Source organism: Syngnathus acus, chromosome 5 (genome assembly GCF_901709675.1).
Source record: "Syngnathus acus chromosome 5, fSynAcu1.2, whole genome shotgun sequence".
Classification (NCBI taxonomy): domain Eukaryota; kingdom Metazoa; phylum Chordata; class Actinopteri; order Syngnathiformes; family Syngnathidae; genus Syngnathus; species Syngnathus acus.
In genome coordinates this window covers 4,780,064-4,803,184 of record NC_051091.1, presented here as the reverse complement: position 1 = coordinate 4,803,184, position 23,121 = coordinate 4,780,064, and the positions used below count along the sequence as shown (strand labels likewise).

The 23,121-nt window shown below is 41.1% G+C and overlaps 1 protein-coding gene across 2 annotated transcripts in view; it reads right to left on the bottom strand.

Annotated features, from left to right (window-relative positions):
* Window positions 1–23,121, bottom strand: part of LOC119122923 (chemokine-like protein TAFA-1) — a 70,927-nt gene that overhangs the window by 12,610 nt on the left and 35,196 nt on the right. The gene's annotated exons all lie outside the window — the stretch shown is intronic.

The following is a 23,121-nucleotide window of genomic DNA, read 5'->3' as shown; positions in this document are numbered from 1 at the left end:
CGAGGCAAACATTTGCAGTCGCGCTGGACTGCTGGCTGCGTCATGCACTATTAATGCACCTCTCTCAATGCTTGTTTGGCATTTTCGGGCAGGACAAGGCACAACACGGACTCTTAAAGTAGAAGAGGGACAAAAAAACTCCCATGAGTGTGCTAAAACCCCAAAGCCCGTCATGTGGTGGCTTGTTGAATATTTTGCTGGTGGCCCTTTGACCTGCGTGCTCACTTTTCAGTCAAAGCTGAGTAAACGGGGAGTTTACGTTGCATCACAACCGCCGCAAAAGCTTACATCTGAGAAACTTTCGAGGGATGCTTTGCTGATTAGCACCACACACACGTGTAGGCAACGGACAACAGACAACAGACATCCCTTATTCCCCAATCAATTAAATTCTCTTTACATTCGCGCTGTTGTCGTTCGAGACACATTCTGACCTGTAAATGTCACACAAGGACATTTGTTGTTCATTAAAATATTTTCTCTTGATTAATATGAAAGAATACATCTGAGCAGCAAATCAACACGCCGTTGGGGGACTTTGGAGAATTCCATATATACATAACGAATTAAAGATGTAAGCATTGTGACAGAAATCAATTAAAATTGTTTTAATCAATTCCAAAGCGCCACATATATTATAGGGGAGGCTGAAGAGGTAGCGTTTTTTTTTTTTTTTTTTTTTTTTTAAAGAGTGGCTACTAAACTTTAAGATTTTACTGCGTTTATTGTGTTATGGGAAATGTTTTTATTGAATCTCACCAGCACCAACATGTTGTACAATCTGATGAGATCGAATCAAAAGTTTTTGCTTTACAGATCTGTTGACTTGTGAATGACCCTAATAGGAAAGTTAAAAAGAAAGATCATGTATATTTTTGTCTTATCTTGTCAAACACTTTATTGTTGTTAAGCTGCAGCTGTTTGATGCTCATTGGTTTGGTTATTTGACACCCTGTGACATCATTTGGAATATTTGTTTTTATTCTGCTGCTTACTGTTCAGCGCTAATTGCTCGCTGTTTAGGCTGTCACGCCACGTGAGTGCGCGTGCTGTGATGGATGCTGTCCTCTGAGCCTATGAGACAGCAAAAGGGGTTAAGCCAACCTGTTAAGATGGAGTGGGTGGCTTTGCACTCCAGACTTTACTGAGGGGAAGTGAAGGGCATCGATGGGGCCATTGGCTGGTCATTTTTCTCTCGGTGGCCCTCAGTGACAGCAGCCATTGAATGACTGGATGAGGTGATTATGTTTAAGAAGATCAATGCCTCATTGTTTTCAGCTTAGTCCAACAGCCAATTAAAAACTGTTAATGAGAAAAGCTTGTAAATCTTGGGAGCGGGTGTCGGAGAGGAAGAGCAATCGGTCATGTCATGAATTCTTTGTATTTAAAAAATTGTTGCAATAAGAGGTGACGTGCAAACAGAAATAATCCAGTATCATCGTTGAAGAGACAACTCCAAATTAGCAGCATTTAAAAATGATGGTTTTGCATTCGTCACAGGGTAAAATAAAAAAAAATAAAAAATTGTTTATCATCTCATTTTCGAAAGTGCTTGAAAAAGGAATTCTGAATAATTGGCATCAGAATCAACAATATGTTCCGTGGCCAAGAGCTCAGCAGCTAGCATTTTTCTGCCATCTTCGCTTCTTCACAGCTTTTATCACTCAGTTATCAAAATATTAACATAGTGTATAGCCAAGGGAATAAACAGAGCAGTGAGGAAAACTACAGACCCCCAAGAACTAATTTTAAACAACTTAATTGGTGTGCACTCATGTGAAAATGAAACGATTCCACCTGCAAGCTGAGTTTCTTGGTTTTGTTTTTCAAACCGTGCAGATGCTGCTTCAAACATCAAGCTTGTGTTTTGCTTGAATGGCCTTTGTAATTCCATCTGCATCTGGATCACTACTATATACTATATGTCTATATATACACACATTATATATACACTGTATACACACACACACATATAGACATATATACGCGTGTGTGTTTGTCTATGTATGTAATTCAATCAAACTAAATTGCCAAACGCGGCTGAGTCCACTCTCCACCCACTCCAAGTTATATCCGAATTATTTATTGTGAAGCCATAACAGCCACTTACTTCGTTATCGTGCAATGGGTGCAAAGTTTGCATCAGGGGGCAGAATCGGTGCCGCATACAAAATGAGCGCTGAAAATGATGTGCTGGTAAACTCAGAGTTCCCAACAGGGAAGAAAATAAAGATGCGATGAAATGTGTACCAAAAAGGGCAATTAAAGTTCAGTATTATTGTACTGGTTTACAATTTTAAATATACATTATATAACGAAGGGAGGGGAAAAAAAAGGAAAAATCCATCGGGATAAATGAATCAGTGGCTTTGTGCCCATGGTCCCGCTGCACATATGTTTAATGATGCGCATAAGAATTTATCTTTTCATTACTTGGTTGGAACTTCAAGAGCACTCCCCCCCGATTACTTAGGATAATGTTTAAACATGCTACAAAGCTTTGCTGAGTCTATTCCAAATGAGGACCTTGCAGGCAGTGCCAGAAAACAACTTTTCATGTTCCTCCTCTTGGCAGCTGTTACGAATGTATATTTTATCAGGAATTACACAATCCTCATTTAGAGATGCCGACTTGTGTAACAGTAGCAGTTAAAATGTATCGTGTAGGAAGATAAATCCCTGGGAGGAGTAGAAATAGACCACCGTGGATATTTCAGATTTATCTGTGCTTCTATGATGTTTGACACTCATCTCTTCTGAAATTATGTAAAAGGGGGGGGGTTTAAAGAATGTATATGACATTTCGGTGTTGAAGGCCAGCTACTGCTATTTCCGTGTATGCTAATTGTACTCCAGATATAGCAGATAGAAACGCAAATCGCATTGACCGGCGAGGATATTTCAATTTGCAACTACTGGTGCATCACATTAAAACTATTCAAATTGTTATCAGGAAGGAAGGATGATTAATTATTGGCAACAATTCTGGTAGTATAAGAATAATCAAAGTTGTCTCGACTTTAAACTAGCTAAAAGCAGGTATAAATTGTGGCGCAGGTGGTGTGACATGATTTTGGTGGATTTGGGTCTACAGGAAGTGCAAGTCAGAGAGGGGAGGAGTCCGTTGAGTCATGAAGATTTTGCTTGTTTTTTTTGTGTTTTGTTTTGTTCAATGGAAACATCAAAATTAGCTCCAGTTTATTGAGTAGGCAAATAATTAGGCAGAAGTAACACTGGAAATGATTGTGCGGAAGTCTTTTACAGGTAATTTGATTAGTATGAATAAGAGATGTAAGGCCACGTGGACTACAGCCCAGGTCGATTCTTAATCACCTGTATGGGCTTCCTCTTGCGGGCCAATGTGACTCCATTGCTCACATCTTTATGGTTATTAAAGTTAACGATTGCAGCGTGCCTCATTTACCAAAGCCCTATCAATACCAGTTCAGCACCATGAAATTACCCCAGTCCGGAGGGAACAGCGTGACAAAGCGGATTAAGAAGGGCTCTGTAATACCCCGGCATATATAACACTCTGTGTCATGGACTCATTCAGGCCCATGGCAAGTGGACCCACTGCCAAGATCAAGTCTTGTGAATGACTGTTAGAAGTGGTGGTACTCACAGCTCAAATCTTAATTCTAACTTTTATTACATTTGTGGTGATTTAGAAAAGTAGTGACAACAAATAGCTGGCAGACATACAAAAACAAGTCACTACTTTGGAGAAAACACATTAAAAGTTCTCTGAAGCTACCCCCCCACACACACACAAATGGAAAAAGATGGTGATTATAGTTAATATATGCAGGATGTAACCTACTTCGATGGTCTTCAGGTGTACAGATATTCTTGTACGAGCGTGGCAGTGATACTATGTTGCATATTCAAGATGAAGCTGCAGGAAAGAGCGAAAACTTGCACATGACAGGAAGCTGAAGCAAGAAATAGTGTCGGACTAAATAATTTGATACAATGTCACGTAAATGATATAACGTGGCAAATGCTTTGATGAATCACATCTCACATTTCATTTCAACCCTCTCTCACTCCATTATGTCGTCACAATAGCACACAAACATTTGTATGCCAAATGTACAAGCGGGCGCCTCCACATCTTTACTGCACCCCATCGTCTGGTTGGCATGGCCTGAACTCTATCCAACGTCCATATGACACAGGTCACTGCGCACTGTAAAAGAGCGCTGGATGGCGAAATGAGCAGCTAAATTGTCCATTTGAAAGAACCCAAACTGCCCGTTTGAATGACGCCATTGAATACCCTTTAGAAATTGGCATTGTGTTGAAGAGAACTGCTCCATTACCATGCTTGATTCTTTCATTCTTCCATTTCCACCAAAAGGTGGACGTGCTGAAAGTTTTTCAAAAGAGCCGCAAATAAAGTTCTAACAAGATATTTGATAGTTTGCTGTGATGCAGACTTTGCTATTATCAGACATTTATGACCCCCATGTCTTTGGGGGGGTGTTTCCTTTTCCAGAATCGAGATTCTAGCAACAGGGGAGGTCATAAAGTCCACCGTGCCATCCACTGTAAATTTGGAATACTGGGCTGTAAAAATAAAAACCGACATGACTGGAATATTTACTGGGGGGGGGGAAGCAAGCGCAAATAAGTATTGACATACAGATGATGGTCACGACTATTACAACGGCTCTAAAAGTGAGACATTTAGGATCGGACGAGGTGGATTACGACATTGTGTATTGTGAATAATGCATCGGCTGACAACTATCATTACATATAATATCACATTAAAAATGTATGCAGAGCTGTTGTACAATTTGCTGCACAGAGCGTGTGCTATAGCCAATATACGCTAAAATGAAGTGGTAAACAGATGAATTCCATTCTGTAAATGTCATTATACTCACATTGGGGGGCATTTGCTAACAATGCATACACTCAAATAGTGAAGCACACATCTGTGGAAAAAAAAAAACCCGACTCGCTCTGTCCACTCTAAAATGCTGTGGGCGTGGCCGGTGAAAACACAGATGTTAAAAAATATTACTACTCTAAATAGCAGTGTGAAAATCGGGTTTGGAGGCCTCGCCGCAAACAATGAGGGGAGGGGTGAGGGGGTGGGTTGGTTAGAAACAATTTAATGCAACAACTTGGCAACTCAGAACTACACATTTGCACGTTATATTAATATTTATAAAAAATATAATACCGTATTTTCCGGACTATAAGGCGCACCTAAAAACCCAGAAATTTCTCAAAAGCCGACAGTGCGCCTTATAGTCCGGTGCGCCTTATATATGGACAATATTCCTAAACCTACACTGGCCTGAAGCATTGTGTCATGAAATCAATCATAAGTGGCCCGCTGAAGACTATGAATCATGAATCAAAATGACTATGGATCATTATTTTGTGATTATAAAGTAATTTGTTGCGTCTGAAGTTGAAATAAAAAAGATAAAATGGAGAATGATTTGATTTGGATTAAAAATCTGACATGATCCATTAATGGTGCGCCTTATAGCCCGGTGCGCCTTATATATATATAAGGACAAAGTTTTAAAATGGGCCATTCATTGAAGGTGCGCCTTATAGTCTGGTGCGCCTTATAGTCTGGAAAATACGGTATACATTAAGAGATAATATTCATAATAGTTTAGAATAATATAATATTTAAAAAGAAATCTATGATTTTGGAGGTACGAGAGTTGGGTCACTGGCCCGAAATACTGCATATGGCCTCAACATCCTCCCTCTACGAAACGCTCCACAGTCCAGTAGCTCTCTCTCTCTTTCTCTCTATTTTGCGGGAGTGTCCGAGCAAATGGAGACAGGTGTGCCGAGCCACATTTGCTCCATTTGCACCTCATCACCATAATCAAATTGCCCACAAACCTGCCACAACCGTTCTCCATTGTAGCTTCTTCATACTTCCTCGGCCCACTATTTCAATTTGCCGTTTGGCTTCGGCCTGTTTGTTGCTTCTTCAATCGGAATCATGGCTCGGCTCCAGTTTCATCGTTCTGACATATCATCAAGACAAGTAGTATAAAAACCTTCCACTTGTGCCTTGATTATCTGTCCACTCAAGCTTCCCCATGTGATTGCAAGTCCATTTGGTTTCTGGCCACCAGTGTGTCAAGACTACAAAAAGCTGACACTTCTTGCACACGTTGCACCTTTGGCTGCCTCTTTTCTCTTCTTCCAAACAGCTCACTTTCCCCCTTATTAACATGGATATTGGCTTTTCAATGATGCATTCATGAGCAGATATGGTATCGATCACTTTACTGAAGGCTCTCTTCCGCAAGATGATCAGTCCAAGTGAGAGATCGAAAAATTTGTGAGCCAAACACGGAGAAGTGGTCGTGTCAAATGTGACATTTCGAGAGCGACCTTGTTCTTGGTTGCGGCAAGGAGAGGTGAACGCTGACTGAGGGGAAAAAAAAAAGAAGGCCTAGGAAACCATAATGAATAGATGGAATATCCTCAGAGTGAAGGATACTCTTGATTATTGATTGCCAACGTGAATCCTTATAACCACAACACGGCATGTACGTCGGTCCGAATAGTTATGTTCTGTAAAGCGTTTTGTTACCGCTACAGGTCTCGTGAAAGCGCCATATAAATAAAGACGTATTGCGTTGTAAATAGAATTCTGCAGTCCTATTGGGACCTGGAATGGAAGCTATTGAGAGTACAGCAATGTACAACTGCTTAACCGTGAGCTAGTTGACATCGGACAATGATAATCTATTTTGATATTGTATGTCACAGTGTGCTGGAATTGTTTTTTTTTTTTTTAAAACCAATTTCTCTACCTGTGGGAAAGAACCATGGCTATGACAAATGACGTTAATAGAGACGAGCTGGGGCCGAGTTGCTTCGCAGTGTTATGGTCTGTGAATGGGTTGTATTACCAAGATTGGAGAAAGGTGTAAAAAAAAGAAAATCAGCCCACTCACATTGATATCCATCAAAATATAAAACAGTCAGTCAGTGTCATTAATGTCGGCTTGATAAGCTTTTAAGCGGGAGATAATATCTCGATGCGGTAACACGAGAGTCTCTGTCTCATCTCTTTCAATTGAGGCTACAATGGAGAAAAATGAGGCCGCTCCATTGCTTGCACCACAAGAATGTGTGAGAGGATTCATTCAAGGGATGATTGATGACTTTATCATCACAAAGAATCCATCTCACATCCCAACAGACGTGACAAAGACAATGACATTTCCTCCCCTATGAGGTTGCAGTTTTGGTTGAGTTTTTCATGCTTCATTCTGGGTTGTGAAGAATTTTCAATGAAACTATTATTTCAAAGGAGTCGTTATTTTCATCTTTATATTAAAACAGATAAGAAAAGGGACTTATGACTAATTATTGAATATGAGCCCAACTGAAATATTGACAGTTTTTGTACTTCTAATTTAATTTGAGAACCCAAAAAGTTACAATGAAATAAAAACCTGGATCTTGCTCCTACACACTTGTAAATTCAATCAATGCCAGCAGGGTGGACTGGGAAATAATACGGCTGAACGTCAAAGCGGGCTTGAACTCTGTGTGAATGCCAAGAGAGAGTCGAGAAGGGTCGAACAAGAGCGTACAAGTAACATCAATCTCTTGATTGGGTTAATATTTCATCATCAAAAAAATATGTTTGTATTCAATTTCCAAAGCAAGCATAACCTTCTACTTTTTATTCACCGATTGTTAAGCATCACCTCCAAACAGTGCATCAAATTAGAAAAAGATACACTTGAACCAATGAAGTGCCAAAAGCAGCAGGGTATCCATTTTTACTTTGTCAGAGTGGTTTGCGACTTCATTTCACTGTTCAGTGCCAGTGAGGTGCTGCTGCTTACATTCCGAATGGCGATTGGGAGATAAGTGATTGTCTCATGACAACCAGACAGCCTGTCTAGACGGGCAATGAAGAGCACCGGGTCTCCTTCCATCTCCTACCATAGTTGTCTGCCCGACCTCATCCATCCATCCATCCATCCGTCTACCAGTCCACCCGTCCACCCGTCCATGCTCCTAGATGGTGACTAAAAGTTGTCTTGACATTTTTTTTATTTTCCTCACACATTTTTTTTTAATAACTCCGTAATGAGGTCATTTGTACATTAATGTTCACTTTATTACCCAAACACCTATGGACTCGAAATAGAATACTTTGTTATGACATTATTGCAAGCTGCTTCACACTTACAAATCAAATAGAGCTGCACGCAAGGCTCGGCAACAGATGGCTGCTCAGAGAAGAAAATCCAAAGTAGCTCCCTTTTGACATTCTTATCTAATGTATGACTTCTGGGTACTTATAGTTCATTCCATTCCTGTTTTCACAATAGAGAACAATTCATATGAATGGATTCCTGAGAAGTAGAAGCAAAAGTAGATTTTCCTGCTTTGCTTTTGAGTTTAAGTTAGTGAATAACCTTCACTTTTGGCATGTGGCCTTTTTGGACTCATTTGTTGATATCCCAAGTGGAAATTGGCAATGCACGATGAGTTTGGCCCTTGGTTTGTATCAGCTTGACGTCTTGGATCAAGCAAATAAACAGGGTGAGACAAAAAGTATTGAAGGCGCTACAACTTTCTGTTGATGTGGGAATAAAGGTTTAAAAAAAAAGAGGTTGAAATGAAGTTTGTGATGTAATTGGGTTTTTTAAAAACTCCGACTTGAGGTTTGTAAGTTACTAAACTGCAAGTACCTCCTCTGGCTATCAACTTTGAAATACCGTATGTATAGTAAACATTACAGATGAGATACGTTAACATTTTTACACTTGTCAGTTTATCGACACCAAATTTATAGTTTTAAAACTGAATTGTTGTCAGCTTTGTTGTATTCCTGATTGAGTTGGAAGTTTTATCTTTACAAAACAAATAAAACAGTTAAATAATGAAAAATTCTCAGATGTAGCCAAAAGATAAAAAAGATGAAAGGACTCAAAGATGATTGATATATAAGACTGCTGAAAAAGGATGTCCATCATTGAGCTTTACAAAATGTTTTCTTTAACTGAAACCCAACATCCTTTCCTTCAAAAGAATGAGCCGCTCGTTGGCCTTTACAAGGCCTTCCTAATGCTCTTGGATTTCTATTTAATAATTCTCTTTTCAAAGATAAACAACAGAGCATGGGGATCACTCGTGCTGTTCGCCGGCATGGCGGAGGATTTATTACCAACCATTGTAAAGTATCTCATCAAAGCGGAAAAAACTGTCACTCAAAAAGTAAAAACGGAAAGTTATGAAACTTGAAAGTATTGATGCTGAGCCGTGCAAAACAGAATGATAATAATGGCTAATTTGCAAACAATGAAATCACATGAGGTTACAAAATATTGTTTCTCTCCCTCCCTACACAGAATACAAAACCTTGTTTATTTTATTACCGGTGCTACTTATTACTTTGTGTTCAAATTAAATAGCTCATTTTTTGTTCATTTTGCCCAATAGTTTATGAGAATATATTTTGTAATCATAAAAAACAACAACAACAAAAAAAAAACATTATGATTTTGGCCATTTCGAACAGTGGGTGGCGGCGAGCAACACCGACATTTTCCCGATCAAACAACTTTTTTTTCTCAGTCTTAATGAATCAGTCAGAATGAAGGCTCGCAACAGCCGACTGTCACCATGATGAATTCCTTCATTTCTTGTAATAAGCCGGCTGGAAGTGATTTATCTGCGGTGCGCAGGAGACACTCTATACCGTGGTGGACAGAGGCAGGAAACATCAAATGACACATAATATGTCACCAAAGTATTTCCTGTGCACTCGGTAAATAAATATCAACCGTGGGCGTCAGTCGCAAATCCCGTCCATCACAATAGATTCCGCTAAATCTCTCGTTAAGGCATTGCGCGGTGCGGAGCTAATGGGGAGCCGGACCGCAATCCCCCTCGCATCTCTCGATAAACTACGTTTGGCGTTGAATTATGCACCGAGCTTGTTTTGTGGGCCCGTACTCTCGACTACATACATCACACAATGAGACAAAGATAAGTGAGATAATGCTATTGATCGCCTTTGCTCTGCCCTCTGTTGCGACTGAGATTAACGGCTGTTTTTTTTTTTCTATTTCTTTTTTTACCGTTGATTACATTGGTTGAAAATTTAAAGGCCGCTCACAGTCTTGATCTATCAGCCAGTGTTGGGTGGTAATTTATAATTGTAAAGGTAAAGACAGGATAACGGCGGAGAGAATTAATTGGACGTGTGACATTAACTATGTAAGTGATGCCGACATTAATTTATGACATGATGAGCACATTTAAAGGGCAGCTAAAAAGTAACTTTAACTACGTGCTTCATCTTCTTTTGTGTGTGCTGGTGATGTCTTTAGTTGATACTTAAAAATATCTGGTGACATTTATTCTTCAGTCCCAAGCCTAACTATGCAAAATTTAGAATATTGTACAAAATGTGAGTACAAATTTTGAATTTCATACAGTGGAGGTAGATTGAAGGGCCCGTATATTTATTTGTTGGTCCAGGTGTTTCGATAAACCCGTTTAATAGCTCTGGTAAGAAAACCAAAGAAACGTATCTTCATTCAAACGTAAGCCAAGATCCTTGAATTACTCCCTGAAGAGCATTTCTAGCCTTGTCCTCATTATTTCCACCTCTACGGTTCTTCTAATAATTAACTGAAAATAAATTAGATAATCCTTGTATTTATGGGCTGTAGAAATCAAAAGGTGATGTTGGTGAGTGCTCTTTAATGACTTAGGAAAGGTGATGATTAAAAGGCGGTCTACCGTGTGTGCGCGCACGCACGTGCGAGTGCACGTCTGGGTTACAACTTGTAAGAATATATCCAGAGCAGCCATCTTAATATGCATCTGAGGTCTCGTCTGAGTTCAAAGGTCACCATTTAATTATACCGCAGCAAACACTTAATCATGGTGGTGTCGGCGAGCTCACCTTGAAAAAGGACGACTCGGAGACTGGCAGACGGAACGCTCTCTGACCTTTTCTAGCTTGTTTTTTGCCTTTTTTTTTTTTTTTTTTTTAAAGCTTGTGTGTTTATGACCCCCGGTTAAGATGTGGAATCTCAATTTCAATGAGACTATTAGCAAACATTCTCAGAGAAATAGCTTTGTCTGTTTTCCGTACAGTGTGGCTTCGGCATTGGGAGTGATCGACAAGTACTCGGTATAGACCGAACGGGGTCACAACACAGCTAGGCGGCTATTGTGTAAGTCATTATTCAAAACATAATTTTCACTTCAGGAGGTCTACCGCTGTGTTGTTACATTTTCTATCAAATCGTCCAATGTTTCAATTGGGGACTCATCAGATTTAAACTGTGATAAATTGCACTTTCAACCTCAGCTCAGCTGGATGGTTGAGAGTTGCGGCAAAACTATTGTTAAAAGACTTGAAATGCAAAGCTTAATGCCGCGCTGAACTTATGAAAAGTTGAAGCATTATGAGCATTATGCAAAATGTCTTATTTGCTGTCACCTCAAATCATCTCAGAGCGGCAGCCAATAGTCTCGAGCACGACGGGACGCTTTCCTCCGAGCAGTCGGCGTCGCCGAGCCCCGCCGCCGTCTCACGGCACAGTGTGATCAAATGGCTCACAAAGCTGGGCCGCTGCATCGCACGCTTTCTCCCGGTATGTTTAGTCCCTCTCTCTCTCTCTCGCTAACTCTTGAATACTCAAAGTGCTCCTTGTTCTCAGCATGGAAGAGCATATTCAGGTTGAAAGACATGTCTGTCCCTTCATCTCAGTGTGAAATGAACCTGTTTTTGGCAGCAGTAGACACGCCAGGGACGTGTCCCCTTCACTTTTTGAAAGACTTTGCTTATTTGAACTTCATAATGAATACGATTAGACTCGTACAAATCACGCCGACTTACAGTACATGCTGTCCGGTAAATCGAACTTGCTGTCTTTTTTTTTTTTTTTTTTTTTGGAAGACGCATCAATGCAGCTTTCCTGCAGACAGCTCAAGGGTGGAAACAGCACAGTGATTTCTCAGCAGGCCTTGTCAGTTCTCCAAGTTTGCCAGTCTCAATCAGTGGGGGAAGAAAAATAAAGGCTGAAAACTGAATCGCAGCATTGGATGCGCCACTGGTGGACACGCCACGCTGGTTTTGGACCATTTCATTTGAAACTCAAGACACCACGCAGTTTTTCTTTTGGTAATTTGCCGTGCATTGCATCGATCTCACAAGAGGATTAGCCCGCTGCACTGCAGGTGTAGATAAAAGGCAGTGCAAAAACAGTAAGTATATTGTATCATACTCAGGTCTGATTGAAGTTTCGTATCAGATTGCATCACCCGACACGTGTGCTGGGTCATATTTCCACCCTCGTCTGTCTTCAACTTCAGTCTGGACAATATTACCATATATCTATAAAATATTCTTTAATTGATTATTTGTTGCCCCGCAAGCTGACAATATGATGGACTGGAGAAGGATATTTTAGGAGCTTGAATAAGTTGAGTCAGGTCAACATAATTGGATGCTGACGCTGAAACAATCACACGTAGGAGATAAAAATTGCAATGGCAGTGATGTGGCGAATTATTCCGAAGCTTAACACGAGCTCTGTGGTTAAAACATGTTAGCTGCATTTGTCACATATTTTAAAATATGTTTTGACAGATGGAGAACAGGTGGAGCTCAGTTATTGCGGCTTTAAGTGAAAATTTTATGACTACAAGAGCGAAGGTACTGTTTAACACAGACTGACATTTTGTGGAACAAAATCAACAAATTATTTTGTGCTGTAGCTTTCCAACGGTTTGATTTTAGACCAATTAAAAAAAAACTGCATGTGCCGTACACGCAATAAAGCAGGAACAGACGCAATGGGATGTCCTTAGTGTTTTCAGAGGAAACCTGCTTGAAGTGCCAGGTTGTCCTCAGTCAGCCCAGACAGCACATGAAAGTCGTCTTTGAGTATGAGACGCTCCGTCTGATATTTCTAATTTGACAGACAGGTGGGAGGGCACGGCAAAGTTAGTGAGTTTTGCAGCTAGTGAACACTTGAGTGCATTAAGACGTTCACTAAGATGTGCACCTACACTGGGCTGTGTTTCCTGTCACTGGCTTCTTTTGAAGGTGTACTGCCCGGTGTCGGGTGAAATCTCTGTCAGACTGCAAATTGAAATGCGCTACTTGATATCGTCAAAGTGAAGAGTCGCCGTCTGACTCCGAGTGAGGAACATGATGAAGGAAGGAATTACAAATTGCGCAAGACTAAAGATGAAGCCTGGCAACGGTTACTCACATTGGATTGAGCTGAGCAAACTATTTGTGAAAAACATTTATTTGGCCCCAAAATGAGAAGGATATTCCTTCTGCATACAATAGATTAAGTGACAGTAATCATTCTTTTGCTGCCGCTCCATTGAACAAAATGATGGCCGACTGTGTTTACAATGATTGCCTTGAATCTTGGCCAAATAACAGAGTGAAAAGCTAGAAGAGCTAAAGGTATTGTGCACTAATGTTTGTTATATACTCATTTTAGCAGCAAAAGAGCTTAGCTTGATATTAGCTAATTGAGAAAAAAAAAAAAGGTAATCGTAGAGAAGGGAGAGAGAAGACAGAGGGGACGGGAAAAGGAGATCCACAGGGATATGTCAAATGTTGCATGAATGGCAAAATGATTCCGGCTCTAATTGGCTCTATCGAGGGCCTGAGCATCCCTGCGGTGAGGACCAAATGCTTCTGTGTTGGACGTGACGGAGATTATAGGCCAGTCGTGAGTTCCGCTTTTCAGCACACTGCAGACCGAATCAAAGTTGTTTTCCGTTTCTGTACAAGTGAGTCTAATCACACTGTGAAAAGACCAAACATTTTGGAACAACATGCAGTAGGAGGGATTAGCGAACAAAAAAAATGGACATAATCAATTATGATATCATTAGTCATACATGACCTCATGAGTGGCGCAAAATATTCACAAATTGAAAACAGTGTCACGATCAATGACAGTCGGCGCAAAAGTCTGTGTATTAGGTTGGACAGTGTTATTTTTGAACGCGCACAAATAGCATAAACGATGAATACTTAGTTGTCACGAAGCCTATTTGCACTTCCAATTTGATGTTCTGCCTTTGCTATAGATGTTTCTGTCCTGTCACCACGGTTCAATCAGTGGGCGTTTGTGAGTCTGGCTCTTTGAAATATGAATCACAGGTCAACACCATTGCAAAATCACACATGTGGCCATTGAATTTTTACACAAGCTATTTTTGACTGTATAAAGAGACTAGGGGAGGCTGCGTTCAGGTTAATAATGATCACTCCACTCTTTTGCCCTCTGATTTATACGCTCTCTATTTTTTGCCAAAATAGCCCGAGGTGACGCAATTTAACAGGGAACGGAGTAGGAGCTTGGCTTGATTGACAGACTCCAAAACAATTAGGATTGAGGCTAGTTCAGGATCAGCAAACACACACATATAACATGCTGCTGCTTTTCCAAACCTTCAATTTATCACCCAGCAGACCCCGACGGTGCTTCAGTGTTTAAGCTACCTGTAAATATGGACCCAAACAGCATCAAACACCGCTGAGTGGAACTCGAGGCTTCACCGTAGCCACAAAGCTCACAATCATCCAAATCCAGTCATTAAAGAAAAAAAAACACTTGTGTAACATCAATAAATGCCCAAAAGATTTGCGGTTCAGGTCAATCATTGTAGTCAGTTAACAGTCCCCAAATAACAGGGCAAATTCATCACAGGGCTTAATCGTATTGAACGAGTCCACGCCTCGCCTCAGAACAATATCCGCTAACGACATTAGCCAATGGCTGGTAATATGATGTGATTTCCTGCTGTCACACAGAGATGCTGATCGATGGCAAGGAAGAGCGAGGCGTGATTCGGGGAAAGTTTTGTCAAAAATATGAAACATGAAGAATAATCCAATAATTCACAGTCATGCTCGAGTATCTTGTGGGATCCAAACATAACGAAACGCCACTCCATCATGTCGCCAGGATGCTATGCTAGCAATTTTGCGCTTAGCTAGAAGTGAGACTAATGTGTTTTTCTTGAATGTAAAGAATGTGTGATGCATTTCTGGGTCAAGAGTTTCAATTAACCTTTGAAAGGAAATGGGATTAATAATAATAATAATAAAAAAAAGCAGGGTTCACGGCTCGTTTATACTGAAGCGCTTCCTCGCAGATCAGTGTAACCTAAAGTTCGCAATGTCGTACGTTTCGTTCATTTGGCTCATTATGCATGCATGTAGGCGTATCTGATGATTCTAACTGCGTTTTTACCCCCCCAACAGCTTTCATACTGTCACCCTCCGGTATATTATACTCTAGTTAATTTTACGCCTTAGTGCAGTTCTTTTGGTCTGGTGTTTGACTCAAGGGGGTTTTGCGGGATCTTCGATTTAGAAGTACCAATACAGCAATGTCAGATAGCTACATAATGCGAGCATTTAAAAGGTGATGTTTTCCTCATAACAAAATTAACTAAGAACTACTTTGATTTGCAGGTCAAACATTTGTTGGATGGACCAGGACCAGAATTGTGGCATTCTTTAATCTTAAATTAGTTTTGTTATTGAGGTACTGTACTGATTTGACAATATATTTTAATTGTGTTTACCGTATTTTCCGGACTATAAGGCGCACCTTCAATGAATGGCCCATTTTAAAACTTTGTCCTTGTATAAAGCGCACCGGACTATAAGGCGCACCATTAATGCATCATGTCAGATTTTTAATCCAAATCAAATCATTCTCCATTTTATCTTTTCTATTTCAACTTCAGATGCAACAAATGACTTTATAATCACAAAATAATGATCCATAGTGTTTTTGATTCATGAGTCATAGTCTTCAGCGGGCCACTTATGATTGATTTCATGACACAATGCTTCGGGCCAGTTTAAATTGAGGAATTTGGTCCATATATAAGGCGCACCGGACTATAAGGCGCACTGTCGGCTTTTGAGAAAATTTTAGGTTTTTAGGTGCGCCTTATAGTCCGGAAAATACGGTATTTATTTTTACACACAACAGTTTAAATTCTAATTGCGTCTTGAATCGTATAAGCTACAGGCAAGAATTTTGTTAGATATGTAGTTGGGCCCGAAGCACTAATGTTTCTGGATGTCACATGGCTGAGAGGCCTGGCTAGTCTCAGCACAGCAGGAGTTTGTTTGTGTTGTCGCTTTGCCGAGAGGTGCATATTTTGCCTCTCTGGGTCTTGCTCTCTCCCCAGCAGCTCCTCCATCCATATTCAGCCCCTCCCTTTCATGCTGGCTACCTCCCATTCCTATGGGGTCTTTGCTTCCCAGCCTCATTGTTTCTCAGACAGGCTTTGGACAAGCAGGCAAGCTTTTACTCAGGCCAATGCCAGAATAACAGCTACTCCAGCTCCTACCAAGCAAGGCTGGCACTCCGTTTACAGACAATCTTAGTGTGCCAATGCACACAGACTCCTGGGAGATGAAAGTGTGAAAAGTGAAGGAACAAAACATACTGTCATGAAAGGAAGGCCGCAGTGAACTGAAATGAATGGCGAATGTAACCCTTCTCTAACCCTCTTCACAGCTGTTATTGTCTGCCACGGCATGTAATTATCACATCATATAGTTACAGCATTCTGCACAAGGCAAAACAGATCACAACACTCGAGCACAGCACAGGCAGATGAAACAATGAAATCCATTTTGAAGCTTTTCAGTACATCCCGGTCAAGTAGTGAGCACAGTGGAACCCACTAAGCTTAGTGTGAGGCCTTCTGTTTGTTGTGAAGGTCCGATAGTGTGATCAGGAAACTGCCCAAGGGCAGCACTATACCAGGGGTCCTTAATAAAAAGCCATGGCAGTCCATTCCAGGAAAATATCTTTAAGCTGAGGTTCAGAACATCATAACATGCATTTTATAATCCTCTGTTGTCATATCAGTGACGACGACACAGCTATTAATAATAATCTATCAGGTGTACTGTCTGTGGTTGAACAAGCCACCCACATCCTCCCTCCGGATAACATTTGCATTATGTCTTAAAATATATATTTTAAAACTCATAATAAGTCCCACGCAGATTGACGTCACCTTCCAAAATTAAGTCGACATGTTTTGTCTTAGAACACATAATGGATGTCGTAGGTGGCTCATATATAGACTTGGTTACCATCCTAATGCTGTCAGCCCTCCTCCAGCTTTGTGCTTTGGGCCAGAGAGCTGTCAGCTCAAACGGTCAGCTGGTGGGCTGGCAGCTAGCTGAGCAGCAGCGTGGAGGCTCGCTGCAGTTCACTAAGGCACCGGGTTTCACGCCTTTCCATCTTCGGTAGCGGTACGCTAGGCTCAGGTATAACAGCGAACCTGTCAACCCCCCGGTGAAAGGGCAGCCTTGATGGAGGATGCCCTGCGGCAGATGCTGCGCGAGGATGGGCAAGGTTAATGCGCTACCTCTCGCTCGGGGTGCATCAGCTTGTCAAAAATTAACAGAGGACAGAGCTCAACAGAATCTCGCAGCTTGCTGGATGTAGAAATACATCGAAATGCGGAACCACCAGAATTTTGATGCGCACGGTCTGGTAGTATTGCTTGGAATTCATCTGTGGCTCCTGCAACTTAATCGTAGTGCTGCTTTCTGATCTGGATCGCTTAATGGATTATTACGAGGCTTGGGCAGGCTGGTAGCAATACCAGATATCGGTAGCCAAGGTATCGGTACTTACGACAGAGGCTGATACCAGGATCGGTTGCCCGGAGTTTTACTATTGGCAACTACAAAATACAAATTTGAAAAATAGAAAATGACCATTAGTTTGTGCAATTTTAAGGAAGACCTATATTGGGTCTTTTTTTGAAAATCCTAGGAATTAAAAACACTAGTTGCATTGGTACTTAGTATCGGTATCGGTGACTAGTACTTGATAATTGTGTACTTGTACTGGTGTTGGTCTGAAAAAATGCGGTATCCAACAAATCCAAATTCTGCTATACCTAAAACTTTATTGATAAACTAATTTCGACACTCCTTTAATTAATGAACGGATTTTTACACACATTCATCATCATCTTTACGGCTGTTCCTCCAACACATTTCAAACACTTTAAGAAACATCAAAGTGTCAAAACATCCAAATGAAATATAATGGTAAATATTGCCTCACCAAGTCAACAAAACCATGTGACCCGGGTTTGCAGCCTCAAGGTACTGATAGGTCCAGCCTGTTCTATATTAGCACCACGTCAGTGAAATTCACTTAGACAGGGACATGTTTCCCTCTTTTTTTTCCTTGGGCGGTATCATACTGGAGGATCATTTATGAATGAGCTGGCGGGATGTGCGCATCACAAGACATGCCCTTGTGTGGCGAGAGGACAATATTACCACAAATTCTGGCTCGTCTTCATTTTTCTCTGGCCAAGTTTCTTGCAGTGAGTCATATTATGTGCTTTCACCCCATGGCCATTATTTACATTTTTTTCTCCTTGTGCTACATTTCAGATGCTTTCAATTTACGAGCCAGAACGTTGGTATTGTACAATGAGAGGTTAAACCTATTAAATAATCCTTTGGGCTTTCATTTGTATTGAGCTGCGCTACCTTTAAGGTACTCAAAGCGCTATAATGTCATCCTTCGTCATTTAAGTCATGAGTAACTACGGGTTGTGTATCTTGTTCAAGGACACTTTGACATGGTGAAAGGGGGTTTAGGACGGAAGCAAAAACCTTGGGGAAACAACCACTCCACCAGCTGCTACTCTTCAAATGTAAACAAAAAAGTAATAGCAAAATAGCTCATTCAATTCAATCTCTTTTTGTCATGTCTGCAACATTTGACCCATCACAGAAAGCAGTCATGACAAAGTCATGCGTAACTCCCTTCATCTTTGACCTCCACCTGCTGGTCTTCCACGACACCTCTGTGTCCAGGGAGTCTATTTTACACATTTTCAATGCTCAGCAAATCTAACAAATAGCAAACTTTTTTTATTTATTTATTTATTAAAAATGTTGCCGGTCAGCTGGCACAGAGGAGGTTTGAGGACAAGCGAATACATCTGGACATGCAGCTGCCTGTCATGGCAGCAGAACATGGCAAGGAGCCATCATGAAGGGCACACGGGGACTCTTGGGGCCTCCAATGGTCTGACAAGCTTGTCAGCAAATTGGGCTTCAAGTGGGAGTGGGATGTAAAAGTTGACTTGGATATGATTACTTTGCACTTCTGAATACAAAAATACCAGTGGATTTGAAAATAGCAACAAAGATTCTTCCACTCAGTATTAGAAGAATAAAAGCATGAAAAGAAGTGAAGCGGTTGCATAACAGCGGATCATTCCAGTCACCAAGTCTAACTGGAGACTTGGGACCATACTGTGGGTGGACCAGTTCTTTCCTCCCCCTGGCCCTGATGGGGGACTATGGGCAGCTCAGAGCCTCACAACAATTTTTCTAGTCCTAGTTTACTTTCATCTTCATTATTTATAGACTAGAGCAAAGGAAAGATCTCCCGGCGGCAGCTGATGGGGCTCATTCGGCGGTTCTGTTCTTGCTGCATTGCACCGGACTTTACTTTACACAGACATCACTCATTAATTAAAGCTCTCATCGGTCTCCCCAGATTAGGCTTCTATATAATCCATTAAACCACCACATTTAAAGTATTTGGATTTTTTTTCATTCCGCTTCCTATGCTCAAATTAGCCACAAAGTTCTGTTGGGCACAAAGTTCCGCATTTGAAGGCAACACTCACAAGCCGTGTTGTGATTCTGTGTAAATGAGACATACACCCGGGCACTAAAACTTTTACTTTGAATAGTCAGGTGACGTTGTGTGATATATTCCTTGTCATCTTAATTCCGTTTGACTGTGTACGTCGGAGGCCGGCAGTTGCGGCTCGCTGCCCGCATCTTCCGTGTGTCAGTGGCGCAATGTGTTTAACCACGTATGAAAGTAATTACTTCTCAAGAATGAACACAATCTGAGAAAAAAAAACTTGAGGATGCAATTATGCCCCTATTGAATAAGTCATCCTTCCTGGCAAGAGCTAATTGCATTAAAATGGATTGCGTACAGTCCTCTAGCATGAACCATTAAGATTAACGCCAGGAGAGTTAATAGTGTGTCATCTCCCGGGCCGTGGACCCCTTCAAAACTCTCTCGACACAACATGAAATTAAAAGTAGGCAGGAAAAAGTGAGAGCGGGGAGGAGAGGAAAGTGTGTTCTGTTTCTCCCCTCAGCATCTGCTCTCCCAGCTGGGAAAAGACCAAACCTATTCATCAGACTCCATTCTGCTGTCTGCATGTGTTCTAGTCACTCAAAGGTCACACAGCGAGAGCACCCATCTGAAATCTTCTGGCCTGTTTTTAGAATTCCGTCGCTTCAACGAGACCAATATTTTAGGACAAACTTATTTACATACACAGATCTGTGTGGTTAAATTTATTCATTGCGGTATCATTTATCAAACGCTATGTTTGGTGTCCCGGGGCCCTGATGAGGATATGCCTTCTCATGCTTATTAAAGATGACATACTTTGTTAGCTCCGCCAAGAAGGTAATGTTTTTGCTGGTGTGTGTCGGCAGAATTACGCAGAAAAATGCTCAGATAAACTTTGAAAACTTTGCACAAGGAGTGGGTGGGACTCTGGCCGAAAAACTCTTGAAATCTAGTCTGAAATTGGATAATGATGCAAATGATCTTTTTAGCTTTTGCACTTTTGTTCTTGCAAAAGAGAATTAATTTTGGTACTCAGTAATCAAGGCTAAGCTGCTCTCCAAAGTTTTGTGGCAATCTGTATTCTAAAAGTTTGTAATCTTTGATCCAAGATCATTTCACCCTCGAAAATATTCCTGCCACGGCAAGTTTTGTTAAATGCTCATTTTGTGCAAACGGCCATTTCTTTAACTTTTGTCTGCGAGGCCGACATGTGTCACGATGGCAGCTTACGTCCTCGTACTGCATTCAGTTGTAAACCCTCCAAATGGGTCAACGTGCCGTGTCATAGTTCCTTGTCGGGCCCTCTGCGCTCCAGCAGGCAGCTAATGCCTTGAAGAAACGGGCTCCCGAGCTTAACATTAATCCCTACAGCATTTCCGTCTCGGCACTTCCCTTCTTCCTTTCCTGTCAGTGCAAATCTAATGTGACACATACTCAGAAAAACACGGCCCCTTATAATTGTTTAGGCCCCGGATGATCTTCAGTCTAGAAAACGGAGGTTATTCGTGTGTATGCGACACTGGCAAATTTTGAGCACGCGGATCATCGCTAATGTCTTTGACTTAAGTTAAAATAGACACATTCACTGTTAAATGACGTGTAAAAGTGGTCTTGCACAAGGGTTATTCCCATGAAGCTTTTTATTCCCCTCTTTCTCTCGGGCAAAAGGTGACTTGGATGTTCTTTCACAAAGCATTTCTTCATCCATAAATACTACATGCAAAAGGCATGCTTTTGGCTGGCATAAGATTTTGGAACTCAAGGCTCTCTGTGAAAATATGTGTAGGACTAATGGTTTTAGACCAGTGGTTCATCAATTATTTATCAAGGAGGTGTTTGTGTCTCAGAAACTGACACAGAGACTAAAATGATGAAATGGGTTGCCAAGTGTTGTGAAAAATTAAAAGCAAAGTGCCTCGCAAAGGTGTTGGGCAACAATGAGCTGCCGGAAAAGCTTCGGTGAACTGCGAGGGCGCCTAAAGCTTTTCAGAAAAGTCGGATTTTCCCATTGTAACCTGAAGGGCGTGATGGAAAATAAATTTAAATTCATAGAATGGGTCTGAGAGAAAACTACAATCAATTTGAAGGAATCATGCTTATGTCAAACTCGACCTCTTATCAGCCATTAAGATTGATGTTGGATCATTAATTTCACTGGTGACAAATGTTTCCTCCTTGGAGGGGGGCTCTCAAGGCAAAAAGTGACTTCTGATAGATTGAAGTGATGCAACGCCAGTCAGCCTCGGTGCGGATACACAAAAGTTGCAGAGCTTAAGCATTGCGGCTTTTGATGTCTAATTGGTTAATATCTTTGTGTCTGTTTATTGGCGCTGGCAGGTTGCGTCTTTGAAGTGGGAGAGTAAATGTATGCAGAGCTAAGACCTTACTTCCTATTCCCCTCGAGAGGAAATTCAGAAGCAACCAATCGGCGGCGGTGCACCAAAATAAAGAGAAACTTTAAAACGAGTGATTCGGCGCCGCATCCACGCTTCAGAACACGCAAGACGGAAAAGCACTACTGCAATTCGTTGCTAATTCCAAAAAAAAAAAAGGAACGGATAATGTGTTTGGCTTTTCCATGTGTTGATCTGAATGACCTGACAGCATTCACAGCCAAAACAGACAGTGGGAGAACGCAGTTGCAATTTTGGCTAAGTGTGTGTCGAGTGACATTGGTGTTTGCAGAGAAGACATTTGCAACCCACAGCCTGCCACTTACGTGTCCCTCAAATAGAGGTGCATGAGAGTATTATCGGAATATGATTGGGGAGATCTTAAGGGGAATATTGGCCTTCAGCATTGAAAAAATAGGTTCTTGGATCCCGCCTTTTGACCACAGCGGAAAAATGAACAGTACTGTACTTTTAATAAATAGTCTAATGACCTTGAATCAGTCCACACCAAAAACCGACATCCATCACAGCACATTTGCACATCTACTTCTAATACGACAACCTCACCTGTAACTGCCATTGTTGTTGACCTTGTAAAACACTGGTGTCAAAGTCAAGGCCCGGGGGCCAGATACGGCCCGCCACATCATTTTAAGTGGCCCGCGAAGACTGTTGTGCATCAAATTCGTGTCATTACTAGAATTGCAAATTGTCTTCACTTTTAATATCTTTTTTTTTAAATATTTGACCAGTTTTTACTCGTCTGATTTGAAAACGAGTTATTTGTCAGTTTGTTTTGTAGCTTTGACTGTATATAATATGAGCTGCTCATATATTTATTTGGGTTGACAGTCATAATGGCCCTCCGAAAGAAGCTATGACTACAATGCGGCCCGCGAAAAAAAATGAGTTTGACACCCCTGTTGTGAAAGGATCGGAACTGGTACACCACTTTTAATACTTTTTATCCGTTATTTACAGCAAGAAACAGTCGACTTGAATTTTACAATTGATGTGGATAACTTTTTTGGATCTAT